The sequence below is a fragment of the Eubalaena glacialis genome, chromosome 10 (genome assembly GCF_028564815.1).
Source record: "Eubalaena glacialis isolate mEubGla1 chromosome 10, mEubGla1.1.hap2.+ XY, whole genome shotgun sequence".
Lineage (NCBI taxonomy): Eukaryota > Metazoa > Chordata > Mammalia > Artiodactyla > Balaenidae > Eubalaena > Eubalaena glacialis.
This window is the reverse complement of record NC_083725.1, coordinates 57,327,425-57,345,321: the sequence shown is the minus strand read 5'-3', so window position 1 is coordinate 57,345,321 and position 17,897 is coordinate 57,327,425. Positions and strand designations below refer to the sequence as shown.

The 17,897-nt window shown below is 41.3% G+C and overlaps 1 non-coding gene across 1 annotated transcript; it reads right to left on the bottom strand.

Moving 5' to 3' along the window:
• Nucleotides 1-7,537: 7,537 nt before the first annotated feature.
• Nucleotides 7,538-7,610, bottom strand: TRNAA-UGC (transfer RNA alanine (anticodon UGC)). Its single transcript has one exon. It is a non-coding gene; the product is annotated as a tRNA-Ala (tRNA).
• Between the last annotated feature and the right edge of the window lie 10,287 nt (nucleotides 7,611-17,897).

Below are 17,897 nucleotides of genomic sequence, written 5' to 3'. Positions count from 1 at the left end.
TTGTCATATATGGCCTTTATTATGTTGAGGTAGGTTCCCTCTATGCCCACTTTCTGGAGAGTTTTTATCATAAATGGGTGTTGAATTTTGTCAAAATCTTTTTCTGCATCTATTGAGATGATCATATGGTTTTTATTCTTCAGTTTGTTAATATGGTGTATCACATTGATTGATTTGTGTATATTGAAGAATCCTTACATCCCTGGGATAAATCCCACTTGATCATGGTGTATGATCCTTTTAATGTGCTGTTGGATTCTGTTTGCTAGTATTTTGTTGAGGATTTTTGCATCTATATTCATCAGTGATATTGGTCTGTAATTTTCTTTTTTTTTGTAGTATCTTTGTCTGGTTTTGGTATCACGGTGATGGTGGCCTCATAGAATGAGTTTGGGAGTGTTCCTTCCTCTGCAATTTTTTGGAAGAGCTTGAGAAGGATGGGTGTTAGCTCCTCTCTAAATGTTTGATAGAATTTGCCTGAGAAGCCATCTGGTCCTGGGCTTTTGTTTGTTGGAAGATTTTTAATCACAGTTTCAATTTCATTCCTTGTGATTGGTCTGTTCATATTTTCTATTTCTTCCTCGTTCAGTCTTGGAAGGTTATACCTTTCTAAGAATTTGTCCATTTCTTCCAGGTTGTCCATTTTATTGGCATAGAGTTGCCTGTAGTAGTCTCTTAGGATGCTTTGTATTTGTGTGGTGTCTGTTGTAACTCCTCCTTTTTCATTTCTAATTTTATTGATTTGAGTCCTCTCCCTCTTTTTCTTGATGAGTCTGGCTAAGGTTTATCAATTTTGTTTATCTTCTCAAAGAACCAGCTTTTAGTTTTATTGATCTTTGCTATTGTTTTCTTTGTTTCTATTTCATTTATTTCTGCTCTGATCTTTATGATTTCTTTCCTTCTGCTAATTTTGGGTTTTGTTTGTTCTTCTTTCTCTAGTTCCTTTAGGTGTAAGGTTAGATTGTTTATTTGAGATTTTTCTTGTTTCTTGAGGTAGGTTTGTATAGCTATAAACTTCCCTCTTAGAACTGCTTTTGCCACATCCGATAGGTTTTGGATCGTCGTGTTTTCATCGTCATTTGTCTGTAAGTATTTTTTGATTTCCTCTTTGATTTCTTCAGTGATCTCTTGGTTATTTAGTAACGTATTTTTTAGCCTCCGTGTGTTTGTGTTTTTTACATTTTTCTCCCTGTAATTCATTTCTAATCTCATAGCGTTGTGGTCAGAAAAGATGCTTGATATGATTTCAATTTTCTTAAATTTACTGAGGCTTGATTTGTGACCCAAGATGTGTTCTATCCTGGCGGATGTTCTGTGTGCACTTGAGAAGAAAGTGTAATCTGCTGTTTTTGGATGGAATGTCCTATAAATACCAATTAAATCTATCTAGTCTATTGTGTCATTTAAAGCTTGTGTTTCCTTATTAATTTTCTGTTTGGATGATCTGTCCATTGGTGTAAGTGAGGTGTTAAAGTCCCTCACTATTATTGTGTCACTGTTGATTTCCTCTTTTATAGCTGTTAGCAGTTGCCTTATGTACTGAGGTGCTCCCCTGTTGGGTGCATATATATTTATAATTGTTATATCTTCTTCTTGGATTGACCCCTTGATCATTATGTAGTGTCCTTCCTTGTCTCTTGTAACAGTCTTTATTTTAAAGTCTATTTTATCTGACATGAGTATTGCTACTCCAGCTTTCTTTTGATTTCCATTGGCAAGGAATATCTTTTTCCATCCCCTCACTTTCAGTATGTATGTGTCCCTAGGTCTGAAGTGGGTCTCTTGTAGACAGCATATATATGGATCTTGTTTTTGTATCCATTCAGCAAGCCTGTGTCTTTTGGTTGGAACATTTAATCCTTTCACGTTTAAGGTAATTATCGATATGTATGTTCCTCTTACCATTTTCTTAATTGTTTTGGGTTTGTTTTTGTAGGTACTTTTCTTCTCTTGTGTTTCCCACTTAGAGAAGTTCCTTTAGCATTTGTTGTAGAGCTGGTTTGGTGTTGCTGAATTCTCTTAGCTTTTGCTTGTCTGTAAAGCTTTTGATTTCTCCATCGAATCTGAATGAGATCCTTCCTGGGTAGAGTAATCTTGGTTGTAGGTTTTTCCCTTTCATCACTTTAACTATATCATGCCACTCCCTTCTGGCTTGTAGAATTTCTGCTGAGAAATCAGCTGTTAACCTTATGGGAGTTCCCTTGTATGTTATTTGTCATTTTTTCCTTGCTGCTTTCAGTAATTTTCCTTTGTCTTTAATTTTTGCCAATTTGATTGCTATGTGTCTCGGCGTGTTTCTCCTTGGGTTTATCCTGCCTGGGACTCTCTGTGCTTCCTGGACTTGGGTGGCTGTTTCCTTTCCCATGTTAGGGAAGTTTTCGACTATAATCTCTTCAAATATTTTCTCTGGTCCTTTCTCTCTCTCTTCTCCTTCTGGGACCCCTATAATGCGAATGTTGTTGCGTTTAATGTTGTCCCAGAGGTCTCTTAGGCTGTCTTCATTTCTTTTCTTTCTTTTTTCTTTATTCTGTTCCACAGCAGTGAATTCCACCATTCTGTCTTCCAGGTCACTTATCCGTTCTTCTGCCTCAGTTATTCTGCTATTTATCCCTTCTAGTGTATTTTTCATTTCAATTATTGTATTGTTCATCTCTTTTTGTTTGTTCTTTAATTCTTCTAGGTCTTTGTTAACCTTTTCTTGCATCTTCTCGATCTTTGCCTCCATTCTTTTTCCAAGGTCCTGGATCATCTTCAGTATCATTATTCTGAATTCTTTTTCTGGAAGGTTGCCTATCTCCACTTCATTTAGTTGTTTTTCTGGGGTTTTATCTTGTTCCTTCATCTGGTACATAGCCCTCTGCCTTTTCATCTTGTCTATCTTTCTATGAATGTGGTTTTGTTCCACAGGCTGCAGGATTGTAGTTCTTCTTGCTTCTGCTGTCTGCCTTCTGGTCTGCATTACTGTTTTTAATAGTGAAAATTTTGAACTATGTAAATATCTAGCAACTGAAGTATGATTAAATCAATTATGGTACGATCATATGGCAGAATTTAATAAAAATGATGCCATTCATTTTTATATGCACAGGTGTAAAGAAGTTAATTTGTAGTTCCATTTAAAAGGAAGTATATACTAATTATTGTGTTCTGTATTATCCCTTTTTTGTGAACAAGTACATTCACAAAAAGGTTTGAGATAATTTTATATAAAAGGTTTGTAGGTGTTTCTACATCAGTGGGATTCTTGTGTTTTCTTTTGCTTCTTTATTTCCTAATTTTTCTATAAGAAATAAGTAATAAGAGAAATCCTATTTTAAAAAATGTAAATAAAATGAGGAAATTGAACTAGGAATGATGAGAGAGAGAAAAAGTTAAGAGGAAGAAACACATGATGGTAGATGGGGATAACAAAGTAGAGAAAAGATGTTATTGGGATTTTTTTTTAAGAGATTTTCTTATTTTTGAGAGAGTTAAGGGGAAATTATTTTTGTTCTCAGAGTCTTTCAGTGTACTTTCCAAGCCATCAATTTCCTAAATATAACCAAAGATGATGATTTTACAAGTGAGCCAACATAAACATAGTAGATGTTTATACTTCTACATTAACAACATGGCATTAGAGCTGCAAAAGTTCTTTCAAATTGGCTCTTTTATTTTTCTAAAAGTTTCCATTTTGAGCCCCCCTTTAAAATATAGCATTCCTCCACCCCCCTACCCCCTACCCCCCACCACCCCTGCTGTGGCTTTAAAGTTAAGATGAGGCAGAAGATTAACATAGCAACATTTAGGAGTGAGGATGGGGTGGGTGGAGGAGCAAGAGGGAGGTAGGAGAAGGTTAAGCATTTGGGTAGGAAAAGGAGGAGAGGACATTTTTTTAGTGTTACCCTCAAGTAGGACTACCCAAACTCTAGTATTTATTCAGGTCATCTAGGGATCTTCTGAAAAGGCAGGACTGGGGCAGGACTCCCAGATGATGCTCATGCTACTGGTCCATAGACGACTTTGAGCAGCAAAGCCTTAGAATCTGGGAATTTGCTATTCCACCTTGGTCCATCTGCATTTCAAACTGGAAACGTCTATTGTGATAACTTCTTCCTAACCTAGTTTTTTTTGTTTTTGGTTTTTTTGTTTGTTCCATCAAAATACCGAGTAGTGGAAACTCTTCAAAAAGTCATTTTATCATATACAAGGTACAGTTTAAGGCCTTATGCATGGAGGTGAGTAAAATGGGAAATAGAACATGGAGTAGTCAGGAACCCCTAATATACAAATGTTACTTGTTATAAAGGGTGTGGTATTATGGAAAAAGCCCTGGACTGGACGGCAGAAGACCTGATTTCAATCCTAGTGATCGTTAACTAGCTGTGTGCCTTTGTGCCTATCATTTCTCTCCAGTTCTCTGTTTCCTTTTCTGTCAAATAAAAGAATTGATCCACATGGCTTCTAAAATCTTTTCAGCTCTGACACTTGAGGAATCTATAAAGGAGATCTTATATCAACAGGAAGGGAAGAAAAGAAAGATGTGCCACCACACACAGAGCTGCCAAGGATCCTGTACATGTGATATTATAATGGAGGAATTTTCCCCTTGTCTGCCCAGAGGCAAAAATGTTGTTGGAGTGAGAGACTGGGAAACTTGCCTGGTATGAAATTCTAGTACCCCGACTTCCCGGTTTGGGCAATTTAGCGGCTTGGGAATCTGTCCTCGCCCCTGTAAAGTAAAGCAGACCATGTAAACAGGCTCTCCAAGAACCTCAATGTGGCTCTGGCAGCTTTGATTCTGAGGTTCTCCATCTTTGGGGCCACCCTCGGCTTTCACCTCATTCCTGTACACTGATCATCAGCCAAATTCTGAAGCCTCTTGAGCTTAAGGTCCCAGCCAAATGGCCCTACAGCCTTCCTGCTTGAGAAAGCCTCCGATTCCCAGCCTGCGGCCAAATCCAATTTTCCTAGCAACTCATACCTTGCCCCCATAGCACCCCGCTGGATCCCAAGTCTCCCAGACACTGCAGACTCTACTCAGGCCTATAGCAGCCAAGCCTAAGGGAACTGGGCAGGCCTACAGTGATGTCCTCAGAGGCAGGCCTATCCTCAAAGTGAGGATCAGCCCTGAGTCTGATAAGCACAGGGTAGGAAAGGGACCTGCTGCAGTGAGATTACCCAGACTCTGAGGCAATCTCCTGCAGCTCCGCCTCACGCCTCAACAGACCTGCCCTCCTTTCCTTTTAAATTACCAAACAGGCCTGTGGCTATTCTAACAAAGACTCACAAGTCACCCATAAACACGCCTGAATCACAAGCTTCAGGCAGCTTCCTGTGGTTTGCCTAAGCTGGCAGTGGGAAGGCAGCCTGACTCCCCACCATGTTCCTGAGACCATGTCCTCAGCAGACACTCAGGGCATGGCCTCCTGAGGTGGCCACTTGGGAAGTAGTGACCCTGAGGGCTGCCGAAGGGTTTATTTTTTCCCTCTAGTCCCAGCCTAGGCTGGGCTGAATGATGGGGCTGCTGGTACAAAAGGTGCTTTTTATAAAGTTCTTCCTTGGTATTTTTGGTGTCTGGAAAGGGTTTCCTCTCCTCCCACGGTTAATTAGCAGCATGAGAGCATTACCCTTTCCTCAACAGAAAGTCTGTTCCTGGCCCTGAGGCCAGGCAGAGGGGGCGGCAGGTGTGGCCAAATGCTCCCTGAGGTTAACCTCAAACTTAAACTTAGACGTGGTTAGAAGCAGTGTGAGAGGCAGGGTTAGCTTCCATTTGGGGCAGAGTGGGCAATCGGGCACAGGTCCCTGACAAGCTAGGGAATTGTTTTCTAGCAACTCAGTCAGGTGAGGGGACAGGAGAAGGGGGTGGGGAACCAATGGCTGTTGGACACGTTTGTGAATTGTTCCTACAACAAAGGCTTTTTAAAAACAACAGAGTGGAGCTTTATATATTTGAATGAGAAGCCCACAGAAGGACCTATTGTCAGGAGGAAAAATTGCATGAGTAATTGTGCATGACTTCAGTCTTCCCAGTTGAAATGTTAGGCGTGTTAAGGATGACTGTGGACATTCCATTGTTTTCAGTGTGGGGAAGAGGAAGGAAGGAACTCCTGGGAGGTGGGGAGGTAAGAAACTTAGAAGCTCTCCCCCACAACTTTTCCTTGCTGGGTCCCATGTTTCTTCTACTTAATTGAGCTACCACCTCCTACAGGAAGCCTTCCGTGATATGTAACTCCTATCTTTTCATTATTTACTAGACTCTGATACTATTGGTAGGCCACAGCACAGTGAGCCTGGATCCAGGACCAGACTCTACCACTTCCTAAATGTATATAACCTTGGGCAAGTTACTGATCTTCCCTGTGCCTCAGTTTCCTCATCTATAAATGGGAGTAATATCTACCTTCTAGGGTTGTTGAGATCATTAAATGGGTTAATACATATAAGACACATAGAACAGTGCCTGATGTATAGTACATACTCAGTAAATATTAGCAATTATTATTTTTTATTTGTACCCACAGTGGCTAGCTAAGTTTGTAATATATCATAGTTCAGAGGTTTTTCAGCCCTCATATGCATCATAATTGCTTGAGGAGCTTTAAAAATACATGGGCCTGGGCTCCATTGGTCTAGCAGTGAAAACTGGTCATGGTATTTTAGAAAAGTTCCCTGGGTGGTTTTATTATGCAACCAATGTTATAGCTGCTTAATGAATATTTGTTGAATGAATGTATGAATGAACCAAATGGGATTAGAACAAATAAGCTCAGGTTACCCCTTCCTTAGGAACATCAAGACATGATTCTGTCTCCTTCAGAAAGTTGTCTCTTCCTGAGACAGGCTTCAAGCAAACAACATGACAGTGAATATAGTGGAATATATGAAAGAATCACAATTCTATTCATCTCAACATATTGCAATATTGAAGAAATAGGGAGAAAATGATTGGCGCTAATATTAGAGATCAATAGGTATTTCCTCTTGTTCTCCCTTCTGTTGAGGCAGACTTATTGCTCAGACAGACGCCATAACAACTCTAGCCAGAAGGTGAACTTTGACCTTTCCTCCAGCTTTAATTTTGATTTGCAATCCAATCGTTAAGTTAGTGGACATAATGAAACATTTAAAGACCTCAAATAAAGCATTTGCCCCACTCTAATATGTAATTATGTGCAGGATAATAACACAATTGTAATAAACTGCTTTACCTAGCTGGCTTACAAAGTTTAAACTGACTGCTGCTTGTAGAACATTATGTCGGGTATCTCACAATAGAAATAAGAAACTATAGCCAGGGCCTAACTTATATATTAGTGGGAGAAGTAAAGATAAACATTCTGAAAGCTAGAGAAAAATAAATAGAACAGAAACAAATGTAACATTTAAACAGTGTATAGCAGCATAAAGAGGGCTTTGGAGTCAGACTTTAGGCCTATTTCTTATTAATTGTGTGACCTCGATAATTCAATTAACCTTCCAGAGTTTCAGCTTGCTCATTGACCAAATGTGGATGTTTTTATTTTTTTGCCACGCCACACGGCTTGTGGGATCTTAGTTCCCCGACCAGGGATTGAACCTGGGCCCTCGGCAGTGCAAGTGCAGAGTCCTAACCACTGGACCGCCAGGGAATTCCCCCAAATGTGGATTTTGCTGCCTACATCACAGGATTGTTGTGAGGCTTCAAAGCAACAATATATGCAAGTGTCTAGTGCTTTTCATTAAATGAAATTATTTTAATTAACAAAGAAGCTGTATTCCAACAGCATGCTTTATTGTCAGAAATTTCATTATCAAGAGGACACATAATAAGTAACGGGGGAAGCAAACAAGATGGAGAACTAAGCATAAACATACACCAGCTCTCTCACCCCAAATCCCTTGAAAGACAGAATAATCAGTAAGTCCCGACCAGTAGTAGCAAACAAGAGAGGAGGCAAAAAATGCGAAAAATCTGGATAGACAGCATGGGGGGGTCAGACTGATAGAGAACCCAGAGCAGAGTATTTTTTAATTAATTAATTAATTATTAATTATTTTTGGCTGCGTTGGGTCTTCGTTGCTGTGCATGGGCTTTCTCTAGTTATGGTGAGCAGGGGCCACTCTTCGTTGCGGTGCATGGGCTTCTCATTGCGGTGGCTTCTGTTGTTGCGGAGCATGGGCTCTAGGTACACGGGCTTCAGAAGTTGCAGCACGTGGGCTCAGTAGTTGTGGCGCACGGGCTTAGTTTCTCCGTGGCATGTGGGATCTTCCCGGAGCAGGGCTCGAACCCGTGTCCCCTGCATTGGCAGGCGGATTCTTAACGACTGCGCCACCAGGGAAGTCCCAGAGCAGAGTATTAACACACTCCAAAACACTCTCGAGAGACAATTTGAAGCAGAGGATCTCCAAGCTCCGAGGAAGGAGATAGAAAGAATGAGAGGGGATTGTGAAGCAATCATCAGGGTTGTTAATCTTTAAACGGCTCTCTGAGCAACAAACCTCTCTCCTCCTTTTCTCCACTTCAGGCAGCTGCAGGTGGGGGTGGGGGTGGGGTTGGTTAACCCCAGATAAAACACAGAGCTTCACCCTAAGAAAGGAAATCACCTGTCCCAGGAGGGCACCTGCTGGGGTATAAAGGCCTGTGAGAAAAGCACGGCTGAAAGTAACCTCAACCACCTTCCACAGACACAGAAAGAAGAAAAAGAAAAATTGTTCCTGTCCAGTTTGTCAACTGTGGCTTCATTGAAGTAAATGCCTCCTTATTTTGTCATCTGGGGATGGATGAAGTGGGAGGGGGATGATCCCCAGGCCTGCCTGCCTGCCTGCTCCAAGCACCTTACATGGAAGACTGTAGTCAAAATGTCCTACTTACAGAGTCCTAACTAACCCTCTAGTGGTCAGCGGAGCCTGTAGAGGAAACAGCTCAAAAGCGAAGGAGAGGGATTTCCCTGGTGGTGCAGGGGTTAAGAATCTGCCTGCCAATGCAGGGGACACAGGTTCAAGCCCTGGTCTGGGAAGATCCCACATGCCGCGGAGCAATTAAGCCCATGTGCCACAACTACTGAGCCTGTGCTCTAGAGCCCATGAGCCACAACTACTGAGCCCGTGTGCCACAACTACTGAAACCCGCGTGCCTAGAGCCTGTGCTCTGCAACAAGAGAAGCCACCACAATGAGAAGCCCACGCATTGCAATGAAGAGTAACCCCTGCTCACCGCAACTAGGGAAAGCCTGCACGCAGCAACAAAGACCCAACGCAGCCATAAATAAATAAATAAATAAATGTATTTTAAAAAAAAAAGAACCGAAGGAGAAACTTAAACAAGATACCTACTAATTAACCTCTCCTTTAAACATAGATATGAATGGAAAACCACGTATCACCAGTTCTTGAGGAAATTCAACAGCTCTAAAGAAAAGGACTAACAATAACAACAGAAAGATGAACAAACTGAAAACCGACCCCAGAGAAAAGACAGATAAAAGAACAGGAAAAAAAGTTGTAAAAATTCTAAATAATATCATCCTTAGAAAGACACATGGGGATATTGCAGGAGGCTGCTGTGAAAAGGAAACAAACAACTGCTAGGATAAAGGAAAAACAACAAGCAAACAAAATGGAAATTTTAAAAAATGATAGTAAAACTAAGTAAAACAATGGATAGAATAAATAATAGGATGTATATGGCAAAAACTGGGGATACTTTCCAGAAGCTAAGTGGGGGTATATCTCCCTGAGTATACAAAGAAGGTCAAGAATGGAAATTTTGAGAGAAAAATCAAGAGACTGCCATGGACTGAATTGTGTCCCCTTCCTCCCAGATTCACATGTTGAACCCCTAACCTCAAGGTATATGGGGATAGGGCCTGTGAGGAGATAATAAAAGCTAAATGAGGGGAGAAGGGTAGAACCCTAATTTGATTGAGCTGGTGCCCTTATAAGAAGAGGAAGAGACACTAGAGCTATCTCTCCATCGTGTGAGGACACAGTGAGAAGGCAGCTGTCTGCAAGCCAGGAAGAGAGCCCTCACCAGAAACTGAATTGGTCAGCACCTTCATCTTAGCCTTCAAAACTGTAAGAAAATAAATTTCTGTTGTTTAAGCCACCCAGTCTATGGTATTTTGTTATGGCAGCCCAAGTTGAGTAACATAGAGACACAAAGGATTGATTCACAAATGCGTCCATTCATTCAAAAGAAGTATCAAGAGAGAACTGAGATTCGGTGGGGAAGAGATCTACAACAAAAAAAGAAAAGAAAATTTCCCCAACTCAAAGAAAGGCTCAAGACTTCTTAGGGCCTGCCAAGTGTCAGGCAAGGTAACTTTTCAGAGCCAAGAGAACAAAGAAGAAAACAAAGAGAAAAAGAATTCAGAGAAGAAAAACAGGTTTCCTAAAAGGAACAAAAATGAGATTGGCTTCCAGACTTCCGAAAGGTAACTGAATGCTGGGCAACAATGAAGCAATAACTTCAAAATTTGGAATTAAATACTTTTGAGCCTAGAATTATGTACCATGCTAGCCAAACTAGCATTCAAGGGAGAGAGCCAAAAAAGACATTTTCTATTTCCCCTTCAGACTGTCAAAAATGAGGAAACCTGATTAAATCCAGCAATAGCAAGGTTTCAGGGGAAATCGTACTCTCAGACTCTGTGGGAATGTCAATTAGTACAACCATTTTTTAGAGAGCCACTTGGAAGTGTATATCAAAAATTTCCATTTCCAGCTATCTAATCTGGAGAAAAACTTGTACAAATGCGTGAGAGGCTCACACAGACAATGAGGTCAAGAGTGCAGATCCTGGAGTCAGAGTCCTGGGGGTCGAATCCCAGCTCAGCTCAGCCACTCTTAGTCATGGGACTTCGGGTGAGATTAGGTGCCTCAACAGTGAAATAGGGGTGATAATACATAGTACCTATTTCACAGAGTTTTGTTGTTGTTTTGATTCATTTTGTTTTTTAAGAATTGAACAAATTACAATGTGCAAAGTGCTTAAAACAGACCCTGGTACAGTAGTCACACTTTATTGCTGGGGGATACATTCCAAAACACCCAATGGCTACCTGAAAACTTTGATAGTACTGAACTCTATATATACTATGCTTTTTCCTATTCATTCATACCTATGATAAAGTTTAATTTATAAATTAGGCACAGTAAGAGTTTAGCAACAATAAGTAATAATAAAATAGAGCAATTGTTACAACAGAGAGTTGACTCTTGAAAAACGTGGGGATTAGAGGTGCTGATCCCCACTGTAGTCGAAAATCCGCATATAACTTTACAGTCGGCCCTCCGAATCTGTGGTTCTGCATACCAGATTCAACCATCCACGGATTGTGGAATACTGTAGTGTGTATTTATTGGGAAAAAAATCCACGTATAAGTGGATCTGCACAGTTCAAACCAGTGTCATTCAAGGGTCTGCTGTTCTAAGATAAAAGTTATGTGAATGTGGTCTCTCTCTTTCAAAATACTTTTTTTGTACAAATGTAATGCCCTTTTCATCTAAACTAATAAGCACTTTCTCGCACTGTGGCCATAACTTTTGCAGTTTGAGGTTCAACAGCGAAACTAGCACGCATTTCTTTTTCCTTCTTCACAATTTCATGGCTAGGAGATTCATTCTTACTGTATATCTTAGCAACCTCAGCGTGCCATTGTTTTCTTTCCTTAATAAGTCAAGAACTTTTATCTTTTCACATTAAGGAAGCATTTTATGGCTTCTCTTTGGCATATCCGGATTGCCAGCATCACCGTCCTTGAGCTTTGAAGCCATTGTTAAGCAAGATGAGGGTGACTTGAACACAAGCACTGTGATACTGCAGCAATCCGATAACCTAGACAGCTACTAAGTGACTAAGGGGCAGGATACATCAGACAAAAGGATGATTCACCTCCCGGGTGGGACGGTTCGAGATATCATCACGCTACTCAGAACAGCGCACAATTTAAAGCAAATGAATTGCTTATTTCTGGAATTTTCCATTTAATATTACAAACCATGGTTGACCAAGGATAACTGAAACTGCAGATAAGGGGGGATGACTGTACAGACTAAGCGCTAAATAAATGAATATTATTATCATAAAGTGGATATTAGATGACATGAAAGGACATTAGATATTAAATTGCTTCCAATTTTGAGCTATCGGGGCATTTACAGTGACACAAAATTGGATGGCCTAATATCTATTAATAGGACAATGGTACAGCCATAGTGTGGAATACTATGTAGCTGTGAATAAAAAGGTTATAGAATTATACTGATTGTATATGCTGGCACAGAAAGATCTCAAAGACATTGTTAAATGGAGGTGAGGGAGAGAAAGCAGATTACAATATGCAATATGTACAGATTATCCCATTAAAAAATACAAGCATGTTATACTGGATGTATGTTCAGCGGCATACCACAGGGAGGAAAAGCAGGAGGAGCTCTCTGACCTGGGTGTAGGCAGTAAGTGGACGCGTCAACCGAGGATAACATGAAACAATAATTTTAAACAATAACTTGAAAACAATGATAAATAATAGTAAAATCTGCTTTTTATTATCACCATGAACAGTGAAAATAAACAAAGTCAGTGATAAAATACTCTCTGTTGGGGAGTTTCCTTTTCCCCCAACCTGTAACCCTGTATGCTCCTGCATCTTCCTAAGTGCCTGGAAAAACTTAGAACAGGAACTTATTTACAGTACTTACTAAGTAGGAGGATAATTTACAGAAGGAAGTGGGGTTGAGTGAGGGTGTGTAAGTTTTTTTTACCTTTTACTTGTTAGCTTGTTTATTTCTTTAAATTTTTTGCAAAGAATATATTCCTTCATTTATGATTACTTGCTTGTATAGTTAAAACATTTTTAATTTGAAAAAAGGAAATAACATGGTAGGCAAAAGGATTTATTCTAGGAAGTCAGAAAAATGGAGTGCAATGGTAGCATATAACCATTCTTCCAAATATTTTAGTTCATGGAATACGGATTAGGTATAATGATTGCATTTTCAGAACTAAAAATCAGAACCCAGGACCTGCCAAAGAATTTTTGGTGCAACTTCTGAGTAGGAGAGGCAGCCTGGGACATCCAATCTGGATGCCAAAATAATAGAATTTTCAGGACAGTCTGATGGTTTATTATCTCAAATAAACTGTTTGAACTGGGCCTGCCCATAAATCCCCAATCCCACTTCATTTTTGGATCCTGTTGGAACTGAGCTCCTGATACGATACCCACTTAAAACCTAGCATTCAGCTTGCCTTACCCTAACTCCCCACAAGTCCTGGGCCTCACAGACTCTGCTCCCCCTGAGAACTGCCAAGAGCCCTGACAGAGCACTCCTAATTTCTCGATTGCCTCAGCAGTATCCACAGGCATACTGTCTGCCCTCACCTAACAGGGTAACTGTTTTCTTGACTCTCTATCAGCCCCCCTGGTTCCCCACTGGCCTTCTGTACCCCCAGCTTGGTCTCCTTCTGCATCCCCACCCTCCCAGCTATGCCCCCGGCCCCCTGCCTCCCTCTGCATGCAGCGGAGCCAGCCTGGTCTGAGCTACTGATACCCATCCTGTTGAGGCTAGCTCAAACAGTCCCAGGCACAGGGTAAGCTGAGGCCGTGGAAATGAAATTTCTGGGTACAGAAAGGAGGAGGGTGATAGACCCAGAGAAACAGGAAAGAGTTTGCCAGGAAACCAGACTGACGTGGGCTGAGTGGAAAAGAGAAGTTGGAGCAGGACCCGCAGAACAGCTTGGGGCCAGTAAAGGAAGTGGGAGAGAGGTAAGAACTGCACATGCACAGCAGTTTTAGTTTTAAGTGTGAAAAAGGATGTCAAGGTAAATGCACGGATTCATCACTGAGAAGGAGAAAATGGAAATGTTCCAGTGGGCCCTAGAAGATTCTGCTAGGGAAGAGGGTAAGGACATGTGTCAGGAAGACCTGCTCCCCGTCCAGGCTGTGCGACATCAAGAAAGTTCTTTAACCTACTGAGATTCACCTGTCAGTTGGGGGGTCCTTCTAAACATGAAATAAATACAGGGAAGTAAAGCTCTCGGGCCGGCATTCAGTAAATCTGAATTTCCTTCTCCTTCCATCAAAATGTGGATGGTCGTGATGCAAACTCACCTGCAGCCTCTCACTACCCACTCCAGCCTCAGTGTCGAGCAGTGGACACAGGAAATAATTGCTAATTATGATAGTTACCATAGAGACAGGGCATCTTATTGCAGGTTCTGTTCTAAACACTTTGCAGCATTAACTCCATCCTCACAGCAACCCTATGAAGTAGATACTATTACTCCTAGTTTACATATGAGAAAGTTAGGGCTCAAGAAATTGAAGTAACTTGCCCAAGACGCATAGCTGATGAGAAGAAGCAGGACCAGCATAAAAATCCAGCTGTAACTGCAAAACCCACGCTCTTTAACGCTGCACTGGATTCCTTCCAATAGTAAGGCAGACTATAGAGAAAAGGTTAAACAAGGAAAGGTCCTATCAGAGGCATCCATGGAGATGAGTAGGAGGGCTCCTGTGATCCCGTGTCCTTGTGTGAGGGCAGCTGCTATAGGAGGATTTCTAGGGAGCTCCCATTTGACCGTGGGATCCAGGGGAAAAGCTACCGCCAAGATGAAGTAATAACCCCCTCCACATCTGCCACAGATGGGTGATAGCATCTGAGAGGAAGCCAATCACATATGTAACCAGTGCAAACAAAGCTGTAGACAGGGGCATTGCCTCATGTTATGAAAGTATCTTGCAATAAGGGATGGGGTAAGAAGTCCAAAGAGAAGGGTGATGAGTTGGCAGGCAGTCTAGAACAAGCCGAGTCAAAGATTGCCTACGTGACTATAGCTCTGTCCACTCTAATTCCAAATGTTCCATCCTGGTTCTCCAGGCAAAAAGCCTTGGGATGAGGAGAAGGGCCTGAAGGAGACGCCACCTGGGGAAGGTCAAAGCACAAAACAAGTAATGTCCATTTAGTAATGCCAGTGATAGGAGGTTTTCATTAAGGTTATAATCATCACCACCACTTCATTTATTCACTCATTCATGTATATATCCAGGAAATATTTATAGAGAGCTTACCATGCTCCAGGCCCTGTGCTAGATGTAAGAGGTCCCTAGGAGCTTAAGGGTAGTCAGGAAATGGTAGAAAGCAGGCTCTTTCAGCACAGTCAGGTAAAAGCTCTGCTATCAGTGAGGGCCAACCACAGGCTACCACCTAGTCCTCCCTGCAAGGAGGCGACTGTGCCATTGGGGAGTCAGGAAATGCCTCCAACAGTGTGCAAGCCAGATAGGGTGTTTGAGAAGAAGTCCAGCTCCCTCACTGTATAGAGAAGGAAGCCATGGACCTGAGTTATAAAATGGATAAACTGCAAATCAAGACTACATATGGTACGTATCAGCTGAAAGCACTATCACAAATGTCCCAGGAGTTTAAGGGAGGCAAGTATCACTGTGAGTTAAGAAGACTTCCTCGAAGAGGTGAGACATAAGCTGGGCTTTCCTGGAAAAATAAGGGGTGTGGTGTGTGGGTGTGGGTGTGCGTGTGTTGTGTGAAGGTGAGAACCTGGTTTTAGATACTGATCAATTATTCCTTTAGTCTGTCTAATTTTCTTTTATCTGGTTTGCTAATCACCCAAAGTCCTTCAGATCTGCAATTTTTATTTTTGTTCTTTTGTTTGAGAAGATCTGCCACTAGATGTGATATGAATATTTGCACAGGCTTTGGAGTCCAACGGACTTGGAGTCACATTCAGGATCTGCCGTTTCCTAATTGTGTGACCTTAGTTTCCTCATCTGTTAAGTGGGAATAGTAATACCTACCATAGGGTTGTTATGAGTATTAAATGAAATAATATATGTAAAGCATGTAGCATAGGGCCGGACACTCAGGAAACATCTAGCATAGCTCCTTAAATGTTGTGATTATTACTTACCTGCATGGACCATATGACACTTACAGTGTATTCATTCAGTTTCCATTAATTCTTTTGTCAAACAGTTAGACGTAGTGCCAGGCACCATGCTAGATGTTGAACACAGCCATGTACCAGGCAGACATTTTCCCTGCCTGCTCAGGGCACTCTAGAGGGATGTCAGACATGTAAACACATGCTTGAAGTACAATGTGAGGTGCACTGTTAATAGTGCATGGCAGGTAGTAGTTATTAGTGGTCAGTTCTGGGTAGGCTATGGCCTTGAAAGGCCATACCAGGGCCTGTGGAGCCTGACTTCATCAGGGTGCAGCAGCCCTGGAGACCAAGCTGAAAGATGCCCCCACTAGCAATGTCATTACCACTTCTTGATAGCTCTAAGCTTGCTTTATATCTTCTACAATGTCATTTCCATTTATTAGCAGAATAATCTGAATAGAAAAGAAAGTTCCCTCTTAATAGTCCAGCATCCAGCAGAAACTACAAGAAGCAGTAGAAATGCACCTGAGCTTAAGCTTCGGAAAATTTTCTTGGTTCCTCTTCTCTTCCAGTATGCTGAGTGCCTGTGGTATCAAGCATCCAAGATGGATCCCAACAATCCCCACCTGTGCACATCCCACCCTTGTGTATTCCCCTCCTGCGTTGTACCATGGTTAGTCTTTGTGACCAACAGAAAATGGCAGAAGTGATAGCATGGCACTTCCAGGGTTAGGATATAATATTGGGTGCTCTCTCTCACACAGGCTCTCTCTCGTATGACTTGCTTTAGGGAAAGTCATGTCTTGAGCAGATCCATGGAGAGGCCTACATGGCAGGGAACTGAAACTTCCTGCCAACAGCCAAATGAGTGAGCTTAGAAGTGGATTCTCCAGCCCCAAATGAGTTTTCAGAGACAACAGCCCTGGCCAACAGCTTGACCCCATGAAAGACCTTGAGCCAGACCAGCCAGCTTAGCCATTCCCAGGTTCCTGACTCTCAGTATATAGATGAGATAATAAATGCTTGCTTTAAGCTGCTAAGTTTTAGGGGAACTTGTTTTGTAGCAATAGATAACTAATACAGTGCCCCCCCCCTCCCGTGCTTCAAGCATTCTGCTCCTCCCCTGTCATGGCACTTACCACACTGTGTTGTAATTACCTGTTTACATATCTGTCTCTTACTCAGACTGTGAGCTTAATGGAGATTATGTCTTATTATCTTTGTACCCTCACCACCTGGCACATACCTGGCCCATAGCAGATGGTCAAAAAACTTTGTTGGATGAATAGCTTGCATTTGTATGGCACATTAGAATTGACAAAGTATTGATATCTTGTAATAACTTATAACGGAAAATAATCTGAGAAAAATATATATATATAACTGAATCGCTTCCCTATATACCTGAAACTAACACAATATTGTAAATCAACTGTACTTCAATTTTAAAAAAAATAATTGACAAAACATTGGTGCATTCATTCTCTCATAGTCTTTCTTTTTTTAGTGTTTCATCTTCAGTTTTGATTGACACTTGATGCTTGCAAATTTTGAAACAAATTTTGAGATCATGATGACTATTCTGAAGAGGTTTCAGCACCAGCACTAAGATATGTATATTCAGTTGGTTTGTAATTGACTTGTTAGCCATTTACATAGTGTGTAGTACAGATTTGTCACAGGTCAGATCACAGTGTTGAAGGAAAGAAGTACCTTCCTGTAATTAGAAAGGATCCCCTAATCTGCACTCAGCTTAAGACATCCAGTGTACAAGAGCGCGAAAACCATCATAATACTGTGGCTCCAAGGAACATAGTTTTGATAAGGAAAGTAACCTAAGCTTCTTTTTCCCATTTTAATTACCGAGATCTCTAACAATCTCATAGAGTCTTCATGACAACTCCAGAAGGTAAGTACTAATATCATCCCCATTCAACAGGTAAGGAAATTGCAGCTTGGTGATTTGCTTGATTATCTCACAGCCAGTAATTAATAAAATCAGGACTCAAACCCAAGTCATCCAATTCTTTG